Raw genomic sequence first — 24,677 nt, 5'->3', positions numbered from 1 at the left:
AGACTTTCGTTTCTTATAACCCATTCAAAGATAACCTGCAGCCATCGGAAGAGAGGGGTCGGACGTGACGCACAGCCTGGCTGCGGACCATAAAGCATCTATGACATCGACCAAGGGGGAAGCAACGAAGCAAAAATGGCGTGAGACGAGACACCATTATCAGAATGATAAGCGCGAGGGGCTACATCGAGGCCCCTGCTCACTGACCAGCGTGCCTGAAGTCTCAAACCCGTCGGGCCCGATTGATGGGCCCAGTGCTGAAAGATTCTGCTCTCCTTGGTCTGCATTTTTGATCCGATCCCACGCCACCCCTCTTCCCTCGGCATCCCGAAGCACGCCACCCCCCCTTCTCTCTTCCTCTTTCATATGGATTATGACTTTGACCCACTACCGAAGAACAAAAAGGCAGGTACCCTGTCTCAAAGTACCTATGGTGAACTGTGTTAAGGAACAGGACTGTGATCAGAGAACAGCGAGTGGTCACACCCTGCCACGTGAGAAATCAGATTTGAGCTGGACCTTAGCTCCACCGCCGGTGCTCAACAGTGCCAACGAAAGAAGAACAACAACAAGAGCTTACCAGTGATGGCTCTTTATAATAGGACACTGGAAAGAAGAACCTATGTTAAAATTGAAAATCCTCTCCCAACCACCTTTTTTTATTAACTATCTTCCTATTGAGTTTTCGTGATGTTGCATCAATCACTTCCGGCTATACACTGGGACAGTATCCTATTCATACTCGAACACACTGACCTGGGCCTGACCTACGGCACAGCTAATGTAATTTTGAATGTACTTCCTCCTCGCCTACTTTATCAAACTGTATGAGACAATGTACAAATGTGTCAGATTACTCCTGCCTGCCCAAGAGACTCTGTATCTTTAAGAAATATATGACGAACATTGACGTTACTATGACTGAAAAGCTAACAAAGGTGAATATTGGCCAGGCAAGCTGGCGAGATATGTTAAAAGGGAGGACTGTGGAAATTTAGCTTGCAAACTGAACATTATCTGCGCCATCTTGCCTCTCCCCAGCGCCACGCACAGCGAATGCACGGCCGCCATTTTAGGCACCCCACTCTCTCCCCGCTCATTGTCAATCGCCAGCGCGTTCCCCTTGGCGCTGCGAGCATCCCCCGCGCGCTGGCCACCCCCGCTCTCTCATACAGGCCATAAACCCTCTCTTTCTGCGCGACCCTGCTACGGAACCACATCCGACCGACATCCCATACATGGTCATGCCTCTCCTTTGATAACCCCCTTCCTCTGCGCCCCATTGTCTGAACTGGTCCCAGGCCATCACCTAGCCCTGCGGATGCAGTTTATTGCCCCTACTGTAAGGGAAACACCCCACATCAAAGGGATTACAGTAGATCAAAGCCCCTACCCCCTGAGATCCGACCGGTCACACACACCCCCAGGAATTGGCGGAATACCCTGCTGCGCAATAGCCATCTCCTACTGTGGGTGGGGTGGGAACTTCTACTGTATCTATGTGTGGGATCAGATCTGAACCGGGGCTTCAGGGGATATTCTCCCATACATCAAGGGAACCTCAAGAATGTACTATGTGTAATAAAGCAATAAACCAGTGTATAAGAGACCAGGTCTCAGAGATGCAGTTAGAGCACCTCGTGACGATACCTTGCTGTCTGATCTGATGTGTTCTGCTCCGACGGAATAAAACTTTGTTTCCTGCCTTCCAGTCTCCGGCGCCTGCCTCTTTCATTGGTAAATTATCGAGTGGTATGAGAGGCGATTACCGCCAGGCAAATACTTGAAAGGTTATCGACTGAAACTGCCGCTACCATTTAACACCTTCAGCTCCTTATTGTGGTTTGGTACATCCTATGGTAAAACAGAAATTATCTACATGTTTCATCCTCCTTGTGCCAATCGCAAGGCTTTCGTCAGGACGAAACTGCAATGGCGGTATGCGCTCGCTAAGGCGCACCCTAACCTGAGCAGAAACACAGAGGTACCGTATAACTTACGGTTCTCGTACCACCCTCAGACCATTGTTAGAAGGCAAATCAATCTGTAAAACAAAAGAGAAAGGGAGACAGACAAAACATATGAACATTGGCTTTAGTACCACATGTGTTGCCCAAAGAGTGACCAAGCTCATGCTGCAAAATATGCTATTCCCAAGGGTTGAACTCATGCTGGTAATGGTGTTTCCATATAAGAACACAACTCATAAGTAATTGTAATAATTACACATAGGTGCTGTGCCTCCGTTGTTCGTGTCAACAATAGTGCAATCTGTAATTACCATAAAGTTGTAATATTAGCACCCCTAATTAGTGGCAATTGCGCGCTACTTGTTTCTGTGCGCTTGTGCTGGCAATGCCAGTCAATATATCTATTCACATATTACTGACTAAGTGGTGAACTTGACTATTGAAAACAATAGGTGGAAAGAGTTAAATTCAAACACAAGCGTGGTGGGGCTTGTGATGTGAAAAGTAAAAATGGCAATTCACGTCAAATGATGGAGAAAGAGGCTTACTTTTAATATATGCGATCCTTACTTCACGGGTGCAGACGGAGGTTGGTGGCTTGTAGCCACACACTATGGGCAAATAGAGTTAGAGGTAACATACTATAGGCTATAATGTTACTCAAAAGCTGTTCCAAGAACTCAATAAGGTACTTACTTCGTCAAACCCAGACACCCATTTGGCATCTAACCTCTCCCGTCACGAGGACCCCAGCGACAGCGGGGCTCTCGAACAGAGTGCCATTAAACAGAGATCTTCCCTTAGATTCTGCATCACGGGACCTGAGGACATCACAGCGCACGCACGCACACGTCAGTTTTGTGACAGCAGGTAAGAGAGGGGAGGAGGCCGCTGTCCCCAAAATTCGTGACACCCGGGGTCCGTGTGTGATTGTGTGTCATAGTCCTATGTACCCATTATAAAATCTGGGCTAAAAGTCGACTTATCGATAGTTCTCTCATCTCTGAACACATTATCTGTGCGCTCACCACTTGGAGTTGTTGTCCTGCCAATCAGAGGTCAAAGGACCACATTACCAGTGGCCAATAAATTCCGATATGTGCTGTAACTCCTGTTAGTACACGTCGGAATGATTTCCCGGTGTCTCATCCGCAGATGAAAACCCATCAGTATTTAGTGGGGGTAATGCCTGGTAAATGCTATACCAAAATCAGCATGTTATTCCCAAACCCTTATGATGGGCAGTACTTATCGCACCCGATAAATACTGAACACCTCTGTGAGCTTCAATCATGTGCCATAATTATCACATGTGGTAGCGGAATTTTGAAATTTCAGCAAGATAGATAAGATAAGGATGGTCTCTTTGCATCTCATGCAATAACGGCCAACTCATTATGAGGACCCAAGACTGTCTTCCACCTTCACCATCCCAGGCCTGGACATCATTGAACCTTGCAAGGCTTTGCCCGCCTCGACATTTGGATGAGGGACCACCTCAGCAGTCATTACAGGTTGATGCTAGTTCACGGCGCTCCAACACCATGACTTTGATTCATCGACCACAGCCATTTCCTTTATGTAAAGCACAATTCATCTATCTTTTTGTGATATACATACAGTGCTTCATAAAATCCTCCCAAAATTAATAATTTTGTCAGTCTAAGTCATTCACTTATGACCCTCTGAAACTTGAGAACTCTGCATGGCTATACAATGTTACCTACATTTCCAGAATAACTAAGTGTTAAAAATGGGGGTGTCTATACAGACAGCATCATATGAACAGGTAATATATAGGATGCAAGACCAAGAACAAATATTCCAGCAGGTGTGGACCACCTTTCTTCGCGAATCCTTTTTCCCCTTCTGTATTATATTACAGATGTATATTATGAATTATTTATGATTCTCTGTGCACACTTATTTATTGACGATAAATCTCTAATCAAAGTTCATTGTGTGCTGCCCCATTCGTTGCACTTAGTCAAAGTGCCAAGAAATCTTAGACTAGTGGTGATTCGGTCAGGGAGACCCTTCTCCGAAGAATGTGCGCACTCTTTCAGGGAACTACTGTGGTTCCTTATCCATACTTAGCACCATTTAATTCAAATGATGATCATAAACCATATATTCAAAGTTTCATCTCTTCTCTTATTTTCAAATTAATCAGTTGCTTCAATTCTTATAATAGTATCATATTTTTGGATTTTAATCCATGAGTTAAACCACCCAATGCATTTCGGGTTGCTCCAGGGACCCTTCTTCAGGGGTCTAAAGAAATAAACAAGAAGCTAATCAGTCCCAGTATCTAATGTGAACAATACATATATTCTGTGTAATATTAACACTTTCACAAGGAAATTCACAAATAATCATACACACATCCATTAACAGTACCTGCTTTCAAGAAATGCCCAAAAAACTTTATATCATATCCTAGTACTCAAACATAAAAAGAACTCGTGTTTTCACATTATTGCTAATTTCAGCGTAATGAGGATTTTACGTACAACTGGCATTTAACGCTGAATGGGCGTTCACATTGACTCGCACTAAAGCCCTACGCTTTAATGAATTAAAAAGATGTTATCAGAGTTAAAGGCAGTTAAAACTGAATTTGTTCACAGCATGCAAATTGAACCCAGTGTGTCAAATACGAGTTTGAAATTCGACCTAACTTCCTCGCGTTTTACCCGATTGAACGAGTGAACGCCGTTAAGTCAATGAATCAAAAGAAACAGTGCAAAACAAGTGCTCCTACGCGCTGACTTACTTAGTTTCTCTGATCGCTCAACCCGGGATCCGTGGTCAAAATGTGCTTGTTCCAAGACGAGCCAACGCTCTTCCTGTGTACGCTACGTGCTACGTAATATGCAACGTGACGAGGTAACGTGTTAGTTCACTGCGCTGAGTTTAAAGGGGCAGTGCATGCATGAATTAACATGTTTTCTCTAATAACTTTTTCGTTTATGCAATATTTTCATGTGGCATTAATCTTGTCTTATATATTTTAGAATGCAGCAAAATTGTAAAACATCATGTTTATTGAACATTTAGCTTTGTCATGAAAGTGTATAGGCTTCACATATTCACATATCGAAATTGGCAGGTTATTCACTGCTGTCCCCTGTTGTTTGTATAGAGTTCCGGTTACTTTTTGCTAATTGCGTACACTGCCCCTTTAAACTCATCATTTGAAGTAAATGGTGCTAAGTATGGATAAGGAACCACAGTAGTTCCCTGAAAGAGTGCGCACATTCTTCGGAGAAGGGTCTCCCTGACCGAATCATCACTAGATGTATATTATTTGTCACATACTGATTTATGATTTACTATATTGTTTTGTATCCTATGAAATTGCCTAGCTTTTATCTCCAATAAAAAATTATGACACAAAAAGAAATGGGGGCGTCTAGTTGGCAGTGGTATGCACCCTGTCCAAGTAGGGACCCTTCCTTCTTGTCAGGGTAAGGGAGTTACACACCCAAGATAACCCCTGCTCACCCACTTGGTAGTTTGGCACGAGCAGTCACGCCTATATCAGAGGCAATGTATAAAGTATTTGTACATAAAATACACAGTAACACAATGAAGACACTACAAATGGACATCACACCAGTTTAGAAAATTAAAAAATCTTTATCTAAACCAAACAAGACCAAAACGACCAAAATCCAACATATACAACTCAAAATATCACTTTTAAAAGGTTTAAGCAATTGTGTTCATATAACTCTATGGATGCTGTGGTTTTATACAAAGTTCTTTAGGGGTGTTTAATCCACAAAGAAAAAATGTTGGAAAACACATGGATGCGTCGATTCCCGAGTCCCTGGGGAGGCGATGCGTCAGTTCTGCTGCATGGAGGAGAAGTGTTTTGTTGAATCCGGACTGTAAGGGGAAGTAATGCATTGAAATTCAAGACGGTTCTGGTCTGCAGGTGATGCTGTGGAAAACAACGCACAGGTGCGATGCATGGAAATCTGGATGTGATGAAGGTTGATGCGGCTGCGGCAAACAGGTGCCGCATCAATTTCTTCAGCTGCAGTCCCACGATTTGTGGATTCTTTCAGCCTCCCAGCAGGGCCTGCATCAGAGTCAGTGTGGTGGTCTTGGACTTCAGAGACACGGGGCGCTGAACTTGGGCTGCAGCGGTTCCTTCAACTGTGGGCAGCCGCTGCGTCTATTTCTTTAGCTGCATGGCGGCGGTGAATGGAGAGTGGTGCTGCATCAGAAAAACAGTCGCTGGAAGGGCGAAGCATTGGTTTTCAAGTCTTTTGTAGATTTTTGCCGCAGGAACCACCTCCAAGGGCCTAAAACTGGAATTGCCACCACTTAGCATGTCAAAACTTCCAGTAGTGGAGTTCAGGGATGCCGCAGGTAAAGTCTTTGATGGCTCTGAGGCTTCTTAACATGAGGCAAGCACACCGAGACCCTTGGAGAAACTTCACAAACAGGATACACAGCCAAGTCCTGTCCTTTTCCTCTCCAAAGCAGAAGCAGCAACTGCAGACCAACCCAGCAAATCAACACACAGCAAAGGGGCACTAGTCATCCTTACGGCTCTTCTCCTTGGCAGAGTCTCCTCTTGATTCAGAAGTGTTCTACCAGTCTGGGGTTCAGTGTGATCGATCTATCGTCTGCCTACCATCAAATTGAATTACACCCTGACTCTAGGTCGCTTACCTCGTTTATTACCCCTTTTGCGCGTACAGATTTAGCCGCATGCCATTAGGCTTAGCTTCTGCTGCTGCTGTATTTCAGCGTGTCATGCAGAGCATTTTGGGGAAAATTAATAACGTCCTTTGTTTTCAGGACGGCATTGTTATTCATGGAGTGACTGTACAACAACAAGCAGCTACTTTGAGAACTTTTCTTGAGGCTCTCAAAAAGGCTGGCTTCACTGTAAGTAAGGATAAGTGCAAAATCGGTATGGAGTCTGTAGATTATTTGGGACATACTATCTCAAAAAATGGAGTTAAGCCGAAATTAGATTTGTTCAAAGCGGTAAGAGATGCCCCTTTCCCTAAGAGCAAAGACGAGTTAAGGTCTTTCTTGAGGTTGACAGAATATATGAATACGTTTTTCTAAACTTTTGCGGAGGTGCCATCACCTTTAAGGAATTTCTTTAAAAAAAATACCCCTTTTCTTTGGGAGAAGGTTTTTCAGAGCTCTTTTGAGCTACCAAGGAGGCCATTGCTAATGCTCCCTCTTTGGGCTGTTTTTACACACTGCAGAAAACCAATTTGACCACAGATGCCAGTGGTGTGGGGCTAAGTGTGACGTCGCAAGTTGTAGATGGTGAGGAAGTGATTGTAGCCGTCACTTCGAGAGCTTTGAGAGAAGCTGAATCCAACTATTCCACAGTTGAAAGACAGGCTCTGGCCTGTTCTTGCGCTATTGACCATTTTAAAATTTTCCTATGGGGTCTTCCTTTTGAGGTACGCACTAACCACAAGCCATTGGTGTACATGTTCTCGATTAAAGGGAGAGTTGCCACGACCCCCAGAATTTCCAAATGGCTCTTAGGCCTGGAAGGATTCAACTTCACTGTAGAATATTTTCCTGGTAACAGGAACTGGGTTGCAGATTGTCTTTCACGTTTACCCTGTGAGGAGGGAAAACTTGTGTGTGATGCCAGGTCTGAGAATGGAGAGATTGTGGCTTCAGTGGAAATTCCAGGAATTTCTGTAGATGAGTGTGAGTCGGAGATGCGTGGTGATGAGACCTTGGAACAAGTTAAAATCAAGATCATTTAGGGTTGGCTCGTTAAACCTGGTACACTTAGTGATAACTTCAAGGATTATTTGGTTGTCAGTCGTGAATCAAGCATTTCCAATATTAGAGTGATGAGGGGTGACAGATTGGTTCCGCCGATGAAGTTGTGGACCAGGATTGCTGCAGTTGCCCATGAGGGACACTTGGGCAGACGTCTTACCAAAGCTAAAGTCAGGGCCACATATTGGCTCCCCAGAATGGATTCTGTAGTAGCAGAAACTGTCAGAGATTGCTTACTATGTGCCCTTAGTGACAAATCGAGATCTACACAAAAAAGAACCCTTGTTCCCAGTGTCTGTCCCTTCAAAACCTTGGGATACGCTTGGGTTAGATATTATAGGGCCCCTTAAGGTACCTTTGTGGGAGGGAAAGTTTATGCTGGTTTTATTGGACTACCATTCACATTGGATCATGACGAAAGTGGTGAATCGTATCAACACAGGGTCTCTCATTTGTTTCCTCAAGGAGGTGTTTGTGATGGAAGGGATACCTAGTATCTTTGTCACGGATAATGGGGTGGAGTTTACATCCGAAGAGAGCGGATGTTCTTGAAGAGTTTGTCTATTCGCCATTACAAGACAGCTTTATACTGCCCTAGGGCCAATGGGCTGGTGGAAAGGGTCAGTAGGATGATAAAGGAATGTTTGCAATTATCCCAAATGTCAAGAAAACCTGCTGACCAGGCTATCCAAAGCATGCTGTAGTCTTATCACACCACACCCAACATGGTTACCAACATCTCACTGTTTCTGGCGTTTAAAGGAAGACTACCCGGAACTAAGCTATCTCCTAACTGGTTAGGTGGAGGAGAGCCCAGATGGGTGGTTAGAAACAATATGAACAGGCTTAGGGAACTCCACCAGCGTAGTTACAAAGAGAAGTATGATTCAAAGCAGGATGTTGTTGAGGGCAGGTGGAAAGTAGGAGACACTGTCCTTGTCAAATTACCAGTGTCTCATCAAGGAGGGGGAAGCAAGTATTCGTATCCTATGAAAGAGGTCAAGGTTGGCAAAAAGGTAGTTACACTGAATATTGGACGCACTTGAAGTGTGGACAGGTTATCTGATTGTCACCCTTACTTATACAAAAACACTCCTTAGGTGTGTTCAAGGGGTGATACTGGTACAAAATATGGTTGTAAGAGCTTGAGGCCACATAGAGTTCCGGAGTGGCACAGAGATTATATTCCACCTTGATCTCAGTTATGTTTTTGCCGTGGGAACAATGTATTGTGCTGGGGGTGGGATATAGTATGTTGTTTCTCTTCCAGTACTGCTGAAGTATTTAATGTAATTTTCTATTGTGATTATCTATTTTGCTTTTCCATGAATGTTCTTTGTACCTTATTAATTCATGTTTCTCTTTTGTTCATAAGGGGGGAAGATGTGGTGTAATTTGTATTTCCCCTGCCTTTCCTCACATCTTGCCATCTTCCTTTTTCTCCCCCTTTACGTATTATGGTTCCTTCCACTCTCATGCAGCAAAGCTGCTCCCGCTGTCACCAACATTCGATGTCCGTTGGTGACAGTTTGATGAGCTCCTCAGTTGCGGTGGTTGTGAGGCAGTGCTACTAATAAACAGGAGTTTTTTTACCGCATCTTGGGGCATATAATCAAGGACATGCGAGAATTATCGCAAATTGTGCTTAGCACGATTCACATTATCGCTGTATTACATCGCCGTGTTAGCTACGTATTATCAACGTTTTGCTAACAGGTGGTGTAATTCCAGCGAATAACAGGAATAGTGAGTGAAATCCAGCGAAGATTTCACAGCGCTAAGAGAGGCTTGCTGATATCGGAGTGTGGACCTAACATGGCAATCCACCTCCCATTATCTGTATGCCTAAGTCATTTCAAAAGCAGGCGTTACATACCTGCGATAACCGCAGTTAGCGCGGTTATTTCTATCGCTTCGCGGGTCTGCTGCACGGCTTGCTAATATCGCGAAGACATGTTAGCGAGGATTTCAATGTTGTTTACCTAGGGAACGCCTACTTTGCATGTCATTAGCGATATTGATCGCTGACATGCAAAGTAGCAAGGAAACACACACTAACGCTTGTTAGCGTGTCCTTACAAATAGGGTGATAAAAAGATTGCTGCTTTTTCGGCGCTAGGTGCCGAAAAAGCGGCGGTTTCTCTTGATAATTTGCCCCCTTAACTCTTGTCTTCAACAATTACCACTAAATATTTCTGCTCCCCTCTCTCGCTTGCTGGGGCAGGTGGTTTACACGCAACAGGGATAGCATAGATTTTATGTTTCTGGCTTTTAGGTCAAATGTTTCAACCACTTTTACTAACAATTCAATGACATGGCTTAATTCCAAGCAACTAAAAGTCTTTTAGTTGCTTGGAATTCAGCCTATCATTGAATTTCTGAAACAAGAGAATCACGAAATCACATTTTGGTCAGATTTTAAATTTCGACAACGAGAACAATAGAAATAACTGATCAAACTGGTCAAACTCTCTTTACAAATCAAAGTAAAGTACTAACGGATACATCGCAATCCACTATTTATTGACTTTTCAGCTTGGCACTTGCCAAAGAGTTTATTAATTATTGACTGAAGCTGTGTGTCTATGATATAACTAAAGAGCAACAACATTACAGACTTTTTCTCTACTGTTCTGCCTTCTGGGTGAAAAGGTTGCATATTCCATCATTTTTGCATCCGTGGTACTAGAAGCGCAGACTCTTCTCCGCCACTGAGGTTGCTTGTTCATGTGGTTTGGCAGTATATCTCCTATCTTCCTTGGGAAAACGTAGACTTGCATCAATTTAACATAACTGTCTTTTTCTTCTCACGAAATGATTCGCCCGATTCCATTACCGTCGCACAATACCAGACTGTGGGACCAGGCAAGAGAGAAAATACAGTTTTTACCCCAAAAACATATCCTCCTATTTATAATGTCTCTACCCTCAGCGCAGAGCAAGAAATATTTTTCAAAGAACTTTGATAATCGGAACCGTTAATGGGGTGAAGTAGCACCACAATGCGCTTGACTTTCCAAAACACGTAACAATGCTGCCATCTAGGGGTCAGAGAAACAATGATATTACAATTCTACCGTTACCTAGTCAAAACTTTTTAAAACGTGGTCTAACTAGGGGAGACACCTATGTGTAGCGCCCTGTCGTTACTGTATGGTAAAAAGAAAATTAACATGCGCCAAAAGGTAAGCATTTTCCAAAAGAGCAGGAGGCTATTCAAAGAAGTCAAAGAAACAGGTTCTTTGAATTATTTTTAAAAACCTTCAGATAGCCATTGATTTTTCTTACATGGTGATTCTTGAATACGTTGGTTGTTTCACCTCTTTGGTGTTTTCCTTGTGAGCTGGAATTTTATTCAGTTTTTTGGTTTTTTAAATGTCTGCTTGTTTTCAATGGAGGTAAGGCAGGCTAGCTACTTTCTTGTATCCTTCTGTCCTTAATGTAACGTGTGCTTGAAGATAGTGTGGAGTGAGTATCTGCACACTGGTCAGAGTATGATCATAATCGCATCTATCGTGAAAAAGGACATTTGACCGTTCTTACATATATCCTAGCACAGGGGCGGCTCCTCCATTTGAGTGGTGAAGTGTTGCCCCAGAAGCCCCAGAGCTGAAAAATAAAATGGTAATAAAGTTTATTTATTGCCATTTTCTTTTTCAGCAACCATTCCCGAACTAAGGGACATATGTTCAAGGAAGTGGCGGAGTGAGATGTTAGCCGTCATGGCTTAACGCCTCACTCAGTCACTTTATAAACGCAAGGCTGCACCATATTTACAACGATATGGCGCAGCCTTGCGTTTCCCCTGCGCTGGCGCTACACTTAGCAGTGTAGCGCCAACACAGGCACTCAAGCACCATAGTGCAAGGGTGTCTGCATGCAGGGGAAAGATTGTTTATGTACAGGAAGGTCCCCCTTCCTGTACATAAACAATCTTTAAATGCCATTTTGTCACATCTATGTGTGCTGCCTAGCACACATGGAAGTCACAAAATGGCATTTTTTTAAAGCATTTCTCCTTGTTTCGCCAACTTAAGATCAGGTTTTCCCAGGTCTTAATTTTGGGGCTGCCTTCTATTTCGCTTCCCTTGTAAATAGGGGGCAGCATCAAAATCAATGGGTGTTGCGGTGGAATGCCCACCACAACATCCACTGCCCACCTCTTTCACGCTAAGCATAGCGTGAAAGGGGCCTTATTTACAAGGCAGCGTTAAGTGGCTTAACACTGCCTTGTAAATAAGGCAATGCCCCTATCGCCACCACAACGGTGTAAAAAGTGATGTTGTGGTGGTAATAGGGTTTGTTCATATGCCCCTAAGTGTCAGGACTGGGCACGGCCAGTGCTGCCGAGAGACAGCAGCAGGGAGCGGTGTGCTTTAAAATCCGCATGTCTCTTTGACCAGCAGTCTTGGGATGGCCAGCCAGACATACACATTTTAAAATTCTCTAACCCAGCTGTCTTAAACAGCTGCGTAAGAGAAAATACAGGCCTCCAGTGCTCTTACGAGTGCTGAGAGAGCCTTCTTTACCCAATTCTGGCACTGCTCTCGTGCTTTGAGAGCTGCACCAGGATTGGGTAGTGCAGCTTCCTGCATCCAGGGCTTCCAGAAGACACCAGAGGGAGGAGGACATTGCGCTGCAAGTTAAGGTAAGTCAAATCTTTGTTTTTTTGCCCCCCACCTCACCACCCTCGGTACAAGCCAGCTGTCACTGTCTGGCAATTTGGTAATGGAATGCAGGGGCATAACACAGGCCCCCACAGCCCCTGCATTGTGGGGGGTCCCCGAGCTGCAGGGGGCCCCCTCACCACAGTACTCAGGCCCAATAGCTCCAGATTAAATCCGGAGCAAGGGCCCCTCCGTGTACGTGGCAGGGGGCCCCCCTCAACTTTCATTATGCCACAGATGGAATGTACAAGTACAAGTACAAATGACTTTATTCGATTGTAAACCTTACAATCATAAAAGCGCAATTCATAAACATACAGTTAAAATCAAACCATCCATTTCATTTGTAAGACAAAAATTTAAATAAACAATATAAAACAAGAGTAACAGGCAGAATAAACATGTTACGAATATAAATAATTATAACAAGGTAAAAAAGTTAAAAATACCTGACGGCAATAGCAGCATAATTATCCCTCCATACTTTTCCTGAAAGTAATTGCTAATTTCAGAAAACTGCATACAAATAAGGTGCAGTCACATTTCAGGAGTTGAAGGTAGTAAAGTGCTGGTTTGATCTGTGGAAATTTCAGTTCTTTCAGGCATGGTATTAGATATAGCCTCCGAGGTACTATGTAATAAGGACAAATAAATAAAAAGTGTGCCAGATCTTGCGGAGACTTCCCGTCGCAGCCGCAAGCTGGCAACACTTGACCTCGATGGGCCCCACTCGGTACCGCCAGTAAGAGATGAAACAGATCAAAACGGAACCTTGTTAATAGGTAACGTTCGTAGCCAGTCATAGGCCATGATAGATATGGTTCCATTTGTAGACAGGTTTTAAGTAGAACATGTTTCTTAACACTGTCTTTCTGGAGCTCAACCTCCTCCCGGGCAAAATACCTAGTTGTCATGAATGTATTTTTCACAAAAGTGACATCTGATTTAGTAATGAAATTTGGGGTTAAAAACAGATCAGGCCGTCCTATTTCAATAAGACGATCGTTAATATACTTCAGCCACGGGACCTTGAACCTACCATCCCATGTTAAAGCTTCTTTTAGTATATCATGGGTGAGAGGTATGTCGTTATTTAGCCAACAGTTCAATCCAACACAATAGGGGATTTGCTGCTATTCTATCACTAAGGTAGGGCACACCTAGCTCCTCGTGTACCGAGAAGTTTCCGGTTCCCCTTGGCAGCCTCAGTATCTTCTTCAGAAAGTTATTTTCTACAACCTCCAGGTCCCGCGCCTGGCTGTAGCCCCAGAGCTCGCTTCCGTAGCAAGCAACGGCGACGCTCTTGGCCTGGTATAATTTAAGCAAGGCAGCCACCGGGCTATTGCCCATTTTTCTCGCGAAGCCAAGTATGGCTGCGTTAACGCGGATTACCTCACCCTTCTTCTTAAGAGCAGCGGGGCCCCAAGATAATTGATGATCAAAAAGGACCCCGAGATATGAAAAGGTTTTGGTGGTTGGAATTTTTCCCCCATTTATGTTAAAAAGATTAGATTTTCGAGACCCAAGGCCTGTCTTCATAACATAGGACTTAGAGTTGTTAATACTTAGGCCTCGAGACTCCATGAAATCAAAGAAGGAGTTTAAAAGTGTCTGAAGGCCGATTGCTGTCCTTGAAATAAGGACAGCGTCGTCCGCGTAGAGCAGAACTGGAACGCCTTTTCGGCCTACATAGGGGTAATCCGCTCTAGTTCTTAACAAGTATTCCTCCAACTCGTTAATATACAAGTTGAAGAGGAATGGAGCCAGGATACACCCCTGTCGAACACCCCGGTTAATTCTGATATCCCCCGTCACTTTCAGGTCTTGGGTGTATCGAACGTTAGCTCTTGTATCGGATTGCAGGTCAGCCAGTAAGTTAATCAAATTCTGCTCAACGCCCATCTTTAACATGGTGTCCCATAGTTTGCCTCTGTCCACACAATCAAATGCGGACGATAAGTCCATAAAAGCCATGAGGATGGTTCCCTGCCGGGCCAAGTTGTATTTACCTATAATCAGATATAGGTTCAGACACTGAGTTACTGTCGAGTGGCCAGGTCTGAAGCCGTATTGTATTGGGGATATAACATTGTTCTCATTTGCCCATGCAGTTAACCTGTTCAGGATTACACCCCCTACCACTTTGGCTACAGAATTAATTAAAGATATTGGCCTGTAGCATAACGGGCTACTACGATCGCCCTTTTTAAACACGGGCACTATAGTCGATAGCCCCCACGACTTTGGACATCCAAAGGCCGCAGCTGCATTTACTACAGCAGTAAGGACGGGGGCCCATAATGAGATACAAGATTTAAAAAGGTCCGGAGGCAAGCCATCCGGGCCTGGAGCCTTGTTACTAGTTAGCCCTTGAATGCCCTTTTCTACTTCATTAACTGAAAAGCACAAAAGATTCTCCGTAGGAGTTAAAAAATCATTTTCTGCCTGTTGCTCATTGCTTTTAAAGATTGCACTAAAGTGAGTAACCCAGTCCTCCTCTGGGATATTAGTACCAAGTGCAGTGTCACTGGGATTGTCAAACAGGGGTTTATTAATAATTTCCCAGAATTTGCCGCTATTGCCCAGGACTGATGGATCAAGCAGAGACTCCCAGGTACAGGCCTTAATTTCTTTTTTCCGTTTAGCAAGTGATTTCTTGTAAATCAGTCGCAGGTTTTTAATTTGATCTGAATCTCTGGGTTTGGTTTTTAGCGCCTTTCTCAGGTCTCTGTTTGCCTTAGAGCATGTGTGGTCAAACCATTTAGGATTGTTTCTAACTTGTCCCTTCACTGGAACTACTAACATAGATCCTACTGATAACACCACAACCTCAAAAATGGCTAAAGTTTGCTCTGGGGACGTAGATGGTGACACATAAGCCGCAAGTTCCTCACCACATGACTTATTGATTTCAGTGTACAGGTTTTCATGATTTACCAAATACCATTTCAATCGACGTTTACCATTTATACATTTTAAAATTCCCCGGCCTTCACAGTTCATTCGCTGTTCAAATACTCCCCCACCCAATCTGATGGTTAAGGGATTATGGTCACTGTAAATGATGGTTTGAATGGTGAATCTGGAGGCCTGATTGGCAAGGTCAGCAGATAATAGTATATGATCTATAAAAGACCCCTGACCTGAGCCTTTAAATGTTGGGGCATCAAAGACCTTGGACTCAGGCACCATGGACATAGCTACAGATAGGTTATTTTCATTCAACAGGTCGTTGAGACAAGTTCCACGCCTGGAGTGGTCAAAATGAAAACCATTCACACTATTACACCCCAAAGATCCCATGGGGGTAACTCCTGGGTTACCACATGGGTGTACATTAAAATCACCTGCGATCAGTAAGTTACGTGACAGTGTACCTGCTCCCTCTCTCAGCATCTCTTTCAGAAGCAGTATATTACATTCCCCTTAGCTGTTTGTAGCATTGTAAAAATTAATTAAAGTCAAAGCATGTTTGCCTCTCTTCAAATCGAGCACTTGTATATTCCGATTAACATGATACCGGTTACTTATTTGGCAGGAAAGTGCCAGATTAATAAAAATAGCCAGGCCCCCCTTTGCTCTTCCACTAATTGAGGGGGCTGCTGGCCTAAGAAAGCTTTGGTAGCCCTCAATGAAGGCATTATTATCTTCCATCCATGTCTCTTGGAGGCATATAACTGCGTATTTCTTAACAAATGCTAACCAGTCACATATTTTATCAGCCAAACCTGCTATATTCCAGGAGACTAAACTCGCATTACAAGCATCACCAGACTCTATTCCAGTGACGACTTCTGTGGTTATAGGTTCTAATAACCGACTAAGTTGTTCTACGTGTGTGTCTCCCATGGTTTTGTATTGTAGAAGAGTTTGGTTCTACATGGGTTGGAGGAAAATTAAAAGCCTCGGGCAGAACATGCAGTGTGCTAATGTGCTTGGAATTAAGATTGTCAGAATCTGGGTTAATTAGCGGGATGTTCACATTTGGGGAATTATCCACCGTGATTACAGAGTGAGGAAGTCAATCTTGATCATCCAAGCCAGAGAATGTGGCAAATCTGTTAAAAGTGGGGAGAGTGAAGTGGTGGGCCTCAGTGTTTGTCCTTGATAGTGAATAAGGTTTTTGGGGATTTGACAAGAGGGAGCGGGGGTAGAAGTAACTTAGATCGCACGTTGATATACCCGCGCCCCTACTCGGGGTGTACCAGTCCACTATGTGGGGTAAGACCCTGCGATCCCTGAAGTTAACTATAATAATGTCACCCTGAATGTCCTTGGATCTAGGACCCATCCATTTCAGTCTTCTCACATGCAGTATTTCACCATTAATTTCGGAGGGAAGTGGTCTATTTTGGCTTAACCAGTGTACTACTTTATTTTTAAGTTCCTGGTATCTCTCCATTTTACCCGATGCAAGCTCTGGGACACCAGTAAGTGTCACTACATAGGGAGCTGCTTCGGGGGGCAAGTAGATATGGGAAGTCTTTTCCGGTCTATAGTTCAGGAGGGGCTGCTGCTTAGCGTTGTTACCCAGGGGCTCTGCAGGATAGGAGAATTGATCTCCTCTTAGGGCCCTTTTAGCGCTAGATTTTTTCTCTACTATAGGCGTAGGAACAGGTATGTTCTCCATGCGATTCAATGGATTAGGCTGATTAACTGTTTGAATGGATGGAGGAAGCATGGTAGCCAAAGTGAGATTTTTAGATAAGTAAGTATTCAGTTCACTATTTAATGCGGTGAGTAAGGCATGTGATGTTTCGAGGGATGTTAACTGTTGTGCTATGTTTTTAACTCTCTCTACTAGAGGGGGAAAGTAAGGATTTTATCAGGTGCTCTATGTCAGCGAGTAAATTAGAAAAAGGTGATATAGGAAGCTGGGTCTGAACTTTTGAAGACCTTGCACAAATAGAATTAGGTGTTAGTTGTAACGTAGAATTAGAAGACTCAGGGTGATGGTCTTTCCTCCTTTTTTTTTTGGCGCGACAGTTTTTTTTGCTACGGGCTTAGGAGGAGAGGGTCTATTTTTTGCAGCATTACTCTTAACTATCTTAGCGGATTGAATTGGGGTTAGATCCTTAGAAGAATTATCCGTTGGTGATTGGGGATTAGGGGAACGTGTATTAATAACCTTTGAAGTGGCCGATATGTCCATTATGTCAAGTGGCTGCAATGAACTGTCCATAACGTCCATGGGATCGGGGCCTATGTTCGTAATCGGGGGTGAGGGAACCTGTTGGATATGGCCCAAGGACGAACGCTTCTGGTGGATAAGGTCCAATGATAAACGGCGTTCTGTAATGGCGATCTCTTTTTCTAAGACGGTGGCGGCCCTAGTAATGAAATGGTCGAGTGTCCCCCTAACCGAGCCCCCCACCAGGGACTGCCTAGGTTTAGTAGGACGTGTGGCCATAATGCTTTGTAATATGTCAGACGACGGAAGCAAAAAGGAAACAGGCAGGAAGTGATTGTTGACAACTGCTAGTATGCAATGAAAAAAGATGTGTCAAGAGTTACTAAGATATATCCTGCCCTCGTATACATAAATGAAACAGGGTAAATATCAATCACCTTTCACTAACGCAGCCAGTAACGACAAAACGACAAGTAACAAGAGGGGTGGCCCAGCCCAGCCTCCATCGGCCTTGGACGGCCGTAGACGGCCCGCCCTTTGCCCGGTCTTCGCCCCGAGCTGCGGCCCGCACGCGTCCCGCTAACGCGTGTGGGCGGGGCTTTATTAATATGGAAGAAGGAGGCGGAAGTAGGGGAGGAGTCGGGAAGAGGGCCAGGTGCAGCTGATGTGCAGCGCGCACAGCACCCTGGTCCTCGCAGTCCCAAGTACGTGATTATCCAGTTTTCAAATGACGATCTTTCCCCTTTGTCACGGCACCGGATACAACGTAGCGTCCTTCTCAGCGTGAGGGTTGATGAGAAAGAAATGCCCAAGTGTTCAGTGACCAAGTCCAGGCCTTCGAGCGGCTCCCGCGAAGCGGGGGCCGCGAGGCGTGATAAGGACTGCGGGGGAGGAGTCGGGAAGAGGGCCAGGTGCAGCTGATGTGCAGCGCGCACAGCACCCTGGTCCTTGCAGTCCCAAGTACGTGATTATCCAGTTTTCAAATGACGATCTTTCCCCTTTGTCACGGCACAGGATACAACGTAGCGTCCTTCTCAGCGTGAGGGTTGATGAGAAAGAAATGCCCAAGTGTTCAGTGACCAAGTCCAGGCCTTCGAGCGGCTCCCGCGAAGCGGGGGCCGCGAGGCGTGATAAGGACTGCGGGGGAGGAGTCGGGAAGAGGGCCAGGTGCAGCTGATGTGCAGCGCGCACAGCACCCTGGTCCTCGCAGTCCCAAGTACGTGATTATCCGGTTTTCAAATGACGATCTTTCCCCTTTGTCACGGCACAGGATACAACGTAGCGTCCTTCTCAGCGTGAGGGTTGATGAGAAAGAAATGCCCAAGTGTTCAGTGACCAAGTCCAGGCCTTCGAGCGGCACCCTGGATGGAATGGAAACTGTGGCAGACAGGACAATGGAGACTAAGCAGGTAGAATCCACAACAGGCTATCCCACATAACTGATTTGTGGTAGAGAGTCACTTTCGGGTTATCGTGATCACTTCAGGTGAAAGCTAAGCCAGAACAGAATGTCAGAAGCGGGATAACGAGTCATGAATTGTTTTGACTTTCCGCTACACTTTAGTAGGGGTGGGCGTAACTCGCGGAGTTTCACTCCATGAAAACGTGCAAAGCTACATAAAAACTCACCAAGATTCTGAGGAGTTCTGCAAAAAGGCGGAAATATGCATGTTGTGCCAATGGCTCTGAAATTTTGTGCCAGTAGCGCATGGCCATTAGAGTTGATTTTTCAGCTGCTAGAGTAGAAAATCTACTTGAGCGGCAACAAATCCACTCAAGCAGCAGCCCTCTGACTGCGTGACCACTCGTGACCACCCGCATTAGAAAATGGCGCAAGGCAATGCAAAATCTCGCTTGTATGTCTGAACACTCATGTGAAAAAATTCTGCCATGCGCCGACTGGCGGAATTTGGCTGGAATTCCATGCTGCAAGAGTAACACAAAGTAACCAACTTCCACACATTCCACAGGCAGAGTAACATTCTGCCCACTCCTACACTTTAGTTCCCATTCAGGTGTTGTGGTCCCTTGTCGTTTGTTTTACCATTTTAATGTCCCTGCACATAGAGACTTACTTATTCTTCACCTTTTGCCTGTGTTTTCTCCTTCTTGATTCCTTAACTTTCTCCACAGACAGCCTGGTTAGTGCTAATTCCTACCAGAGGAAGAATCCAGTTCAGAGTCTCCTGCTCCTTTGCTGCTTACCCTTTCCCGGTTCATTCCCCATTCCTATGTAGTTTGCCTTTCCACCCATATGACGATGTAAGGATGACAGGGAGAATCAGCAGGTTAATGTACAGAAACCTGACTTGGGGGCCAGGGGCGCAATGCCCAAAGGGCTTTAGCCCCCCCCCCTTCGTGTGTGTCAGCCCAGGCTGAGACAGCTTCCCTGGCACCCACACAGACAGTTTTTGAGCTTATCGCAGCCACACCCGAGTACTTCACACAGATCTTTAAAAGACCATTTACATGTTAACAAGGCTTTGTTGTTTTTTCACCACTTCATCTCCACTCTGCCTATTGCTGGAAGAATTAGCCCCTCCACCCCCCCCCCCGAAATTTTTAGTAGCCCCCCCCCCCCACCCCGAAATTTGGCTCTAGTTGCACATCTGTTGGGGGCTGTGGTACTGGGAAAAGCTGTATGAGTACCAACTTGGCCTTTTTTTTGTCCCACAGAAAAGAGGGATGTGTCTCTGTGATTATTTTGTGTCACAGTCTCGCACATTAGCTTAGTGGTTTTGATTACTCATTGCTCACACTTCATGACTATGTGTCCTATTATGTTACTTTACATACAATGGTGGAACTACAAAACTGTTCTACCTTATATGCATTTGTGTTACAGCAAACGCATGTGTTTCTGTAGATATCCCCCGCAGACTATGCCAAAAATTCCTCGGTTTATAAAATAACTTTACTAGGCCAATGATGTCCATATAAACGAATGTATGACGTTACTACGCCATACATTACCACGCAGTAGGTTACAAGGCGGACGTTACAGCGACCGCTTTGTTACCATGCATGGCTTTACATCGCAAGTCGTTTCTACGACTTGCACTAGATGGCGCGCTGGACTTAGGAATAGTATAAATTACTATTCCTACTCCAGCTAGTGCAACAGCAGGGAATGTGTTGGATTTAAAATCACAAAAATTCCCGGTGTTGCGCGCCATCTAGCGCAAGTTGTAGAAATTATTGCGATGTAATACCACCACAGTACTGTACAACTCAAAGTGTACGGTTCTAATGTAGCACAATTCATCCCAAAAACTTTAAAATTGCCTATCACGTTAGCAGAAGTATATATCCTTTACTCTTGCCCCAAGCTCCCTAACATTTCCATGATTATTAAACTAAATCAATTACACTTTCCTTGGTCACATTACAATGAAGGGAACATAAAGGAGTAAAACTATTCTTAGGTTCCAAAATAATAGTACAGGTTATTAGTGGGTGCTAAACATTAACATGTATTATCTCACATACTATTTACTATTATGTATTAAATTTACTATTATTCTCCAATCCCCGAGTAATAGAGAGGTGTCGATAGATTGGAAAATGTTTTTTTTACTTCAAAGTTTAGTGTGAATTTCCAAGTAAATCTATACAACACGTTCTGGGGAATTGCACTGTGACATATCTGTAGCAATGCTAAAATGCAATCTTTTGTGTTCATTTCACTTGGAGTCCTTCTTGCTTCAGAATGCCTATACATTTTACATTCTCCCGGCCATAGTCTTCATACTCACCAAAATGTATATTTATATTTGTGACATGTTTATGTTACACAGAACTCAATAACTGAGCCTGTGAGCAGTGGCTAAACCACAACTCCATAATGGACGCAGGAATAGAAAACAGAACCAGAGAGAAAAGATGCTAAGGGAGGTTACTGATTAAAAAGTGAGGTCTTCAAACACTGTGCAAAATTCATGGATTGGGCTGAACGCTTATAGTAAGGAGCAAAGTAGTCCAGACTTTAGATGCAGAGATCGGGATGCATTGTAATGTATACAGTATGCTATAATATGCTCGGTATTAGTTTCGAAGCCGCCATACTTGCTGAGTGCGACCCCGGAAGCAATAGAGGGAGAGAGGGAGGAAGAGTCCAGTGCCTTAAGGAGCTGGTGCCTTGGAGGTGAATATCAAGATGGAAACTGATCCTGAGTCTATATATACGGGATCCTGTGACCATCAACCTCCCCCATCCAACTCTGGATAGATTGATCTCGTGTTGTAAGAGATTAAATGGGCATTGGGAAATACCATAGTGTGACCCCAGAAGATGCTGCTGAGAGTTCTATGCCTCATCTGGCAATGTAAATGCCTATTTTTTGCTGCATAGGCACGTGGCTTTAGGTAAGGAACCAGTTGGTTATTGGTAACTGTACACTGTTATAATTGTTTCTAAAGCTCAATGAATAAAAATTGTATAAAATGGGTCAAGTATGTCAGGGTCAGCAGTTTGTCACTGTTCTGCCAACCTAAGTGCCACGACTGTCGACTCTTATGCCAGAAATTACCTCCAATCAGACCTGCCCAGGATATAGCGGCATGGATTAGCAAATTTAGCGGCACAAAAATGGAAATTTAGCGGCACAAATATGGAAATTTAGCAGCATTTTTGCGGCATCTTATTTTATTCATAATCATTCATTCTCAGCCTTAAATCAACAGAAACTGTTTTAGAAGAGTATTCCGCTTTGAAATAGGCAACCTGGGATATGGAACAGAGGAAGCAGCCCTCAGGTGAAGGCTGTTATCCCTTGGAAATGCAATCCTCCATTTGCTTTAGTATAGGTTCTGAGAAGCCCATCAAAGATGGCCTGGTAGCATCCCATAGGAAATGGCATTCCAGAACCTAGCTTAGTGAAATTAAATATTTGCCTAAGATCACACAATTTCTGCATGGAAGCCACAATTCTGTCCAGATTTTCTGGTTTCACTCTGTAGTGCGGTAAGAGGGCGCCGGGCAGTGAGAGTCAGTGCCTCCTTTGGGATGGGACCAGGGGCCCTGGTATGCGGTGAGAGGCCCCCTGACCTCCAAGGTCAGGCAGCCCAGGCCTTTGTTGGACCCTTTAACTCTGTTCCCATGATGCCCCTCGGCGTCCCTTCTCTTGTCTCGTGGGTTGTGTCTGCTCTTGGCCGAGTGAAGGGGCAGTTGTGAGGGCCTGTGACCGGCTGGGAGCAGCCAATGCGGCCCTCATAGAATTTACAAAACGCTGGGAGCAGTGTACTTCACGTGCCCCAATTCCATATGAAAAAGCATCCCCAGGGCGGGCCTCTGCTAAAAAATCACTGGCAGGGTCCCGGTGGCACAGAAGCGACGGGTTTAATGCGCTGGAGCAAAGTTCCTGTAAACTACGAAATCCGTTTGTAAGCACATCAAAGCGAACAAAGGCACCGGAGATGCCCATCAGGTAGCTCTGTCCGAGCCTAAAACCTCAACACTGACAGATGCACGACTCAAACCGACAAGAAATAAGGAATGTAGCGACTACACAAAAGTATTTAAAAACAATAAAACTGCACAAGCTTATTAAACACTTTCAAGGGGTTGAGGATGCAATAGGCGCAATGAGAAAAAATAGATAAATAAATAAATTGTTTACTCAAGAATGGATACACATCCCCAGCTAATTCGACTAGGATTAAACTATTTTGGCTAATCTGGAATAAACTCCCCAAACCATTTGAGGGGAGAAGAAACTAATCGCTACGGTACAGATAAAAAGAAAAAAACAGAACTTTATACTCAGAATGTCTCCCTGGGTGACATCAGACGGAACGTGCGTTCTAGATAAAATAGTTCCCAACAGTTTTACTTTTACCCCAGAATCCGAGGCTAATATTCACAACAAATGAGATTAACCTGGACTCCAGACTGTCTATATGATGTATCTCGGGAACTGCCTGGCCTACATGAAGAGAAAGGATGCACCAGTACTAAAGGGGTGTTTGGTTTTGTCATTGGCATTCCTTCAATTTCGCGGGCACTTTAGTAAAAATCGCAGAATTTTTACAAAAGTGCTGATTTCGTGGGCACTTTTGTAAAAATCGCAGCATTTTTACAGATGTGCCGATTTCGCGGCAAACCGCGAAATCCTGGAGGGTCTGTCTAATGTGCTAACACCAGCATTTTTCAATGGGTGCCCTCATGCCAAGAATTTCATCAAGTATGCCAGCACCAGCATTTTTCTACAGGTATGTCACATTCCAAGAACGAACTCTGGTATGCCAGAACCAGTATTTTATTATAGGTGCTCATTATGCCAAGAATTATTCCCAGTCTCTTAATGGCAGCATTTTTACCACACATGTACCATATTTCAAATGTTTTGTCTAGCATACAAGTGGCACAGGTGCCTGTCCTACTAAGAATTTGCTTTAGTATGTCAGCAGCTGTATTTTCCCATGGGTTTCTCTAAAGGTCAAGAATTTATTTCATAAGCCCAGGGCCAAAGGCATACTTGCAGACAGAACATCACATCCTCACTCAGGCTCACATACATTCACTCACACTCATTCTCACTCACTGTCACTCAACTATCCCAACTCAATTGAACGCACTAATTCCCACGAACGCTCTTGCATTCACTCTTACTTCCACTCATTTGCACTCAGTCATTCTTACTCACACTTATACTTTCTCTCACTCGCACTCACTTGCACTTACTCTGACGTCCTTATTCTCACTCACTCAGACTCTTTCAATCTCACTCATTCATTTAAACTTACTCTTACTCAAAATCGCTCCTAATCTCACTCACTCATACTTTCTTACTCTCACTCACTCTCACTTATTCACACTCACTGTGACTCACTCACTCTTAAATACAGCTACACACACTCACTCACACTAACATTCCCTCACACGCATTCTTACTCATTCATTCTCACTCACCCATTAGTACTCACATTCACTCATTCTTACTCACTTGAACTCACTCATACTCACTCAGTCTCACTCTTTCTCACTATCTGCCACTGACTGTCACCCACTCACTTTCTCTCACACTTACACACACACACCCTCACATGCACACACGCACCAACCCACGCGTGCGTGCACACACACACAAACTCTCACCTGCAAGCACATACATTTAGTAACGTTTCTTT

The sequence above is a fragment of the Triturus cristatus genome, chromosome 4_1 (assembly GCF_964204655.1).
Source record: "Triturus cristatus chromosome 4_1, aTriCri1.1, whole genome shotgun sequence".
In the NCBI taxonomy this organism is placed as follows: domain Eukaryota; kingdom Metazoa; phylum Chordata; class Amphibia; order Caudata; family Salamandridae; genus Triturus; species Triturus cristatus.
This window is presented reverse-complemented; position numbering follows the sequence as displayed.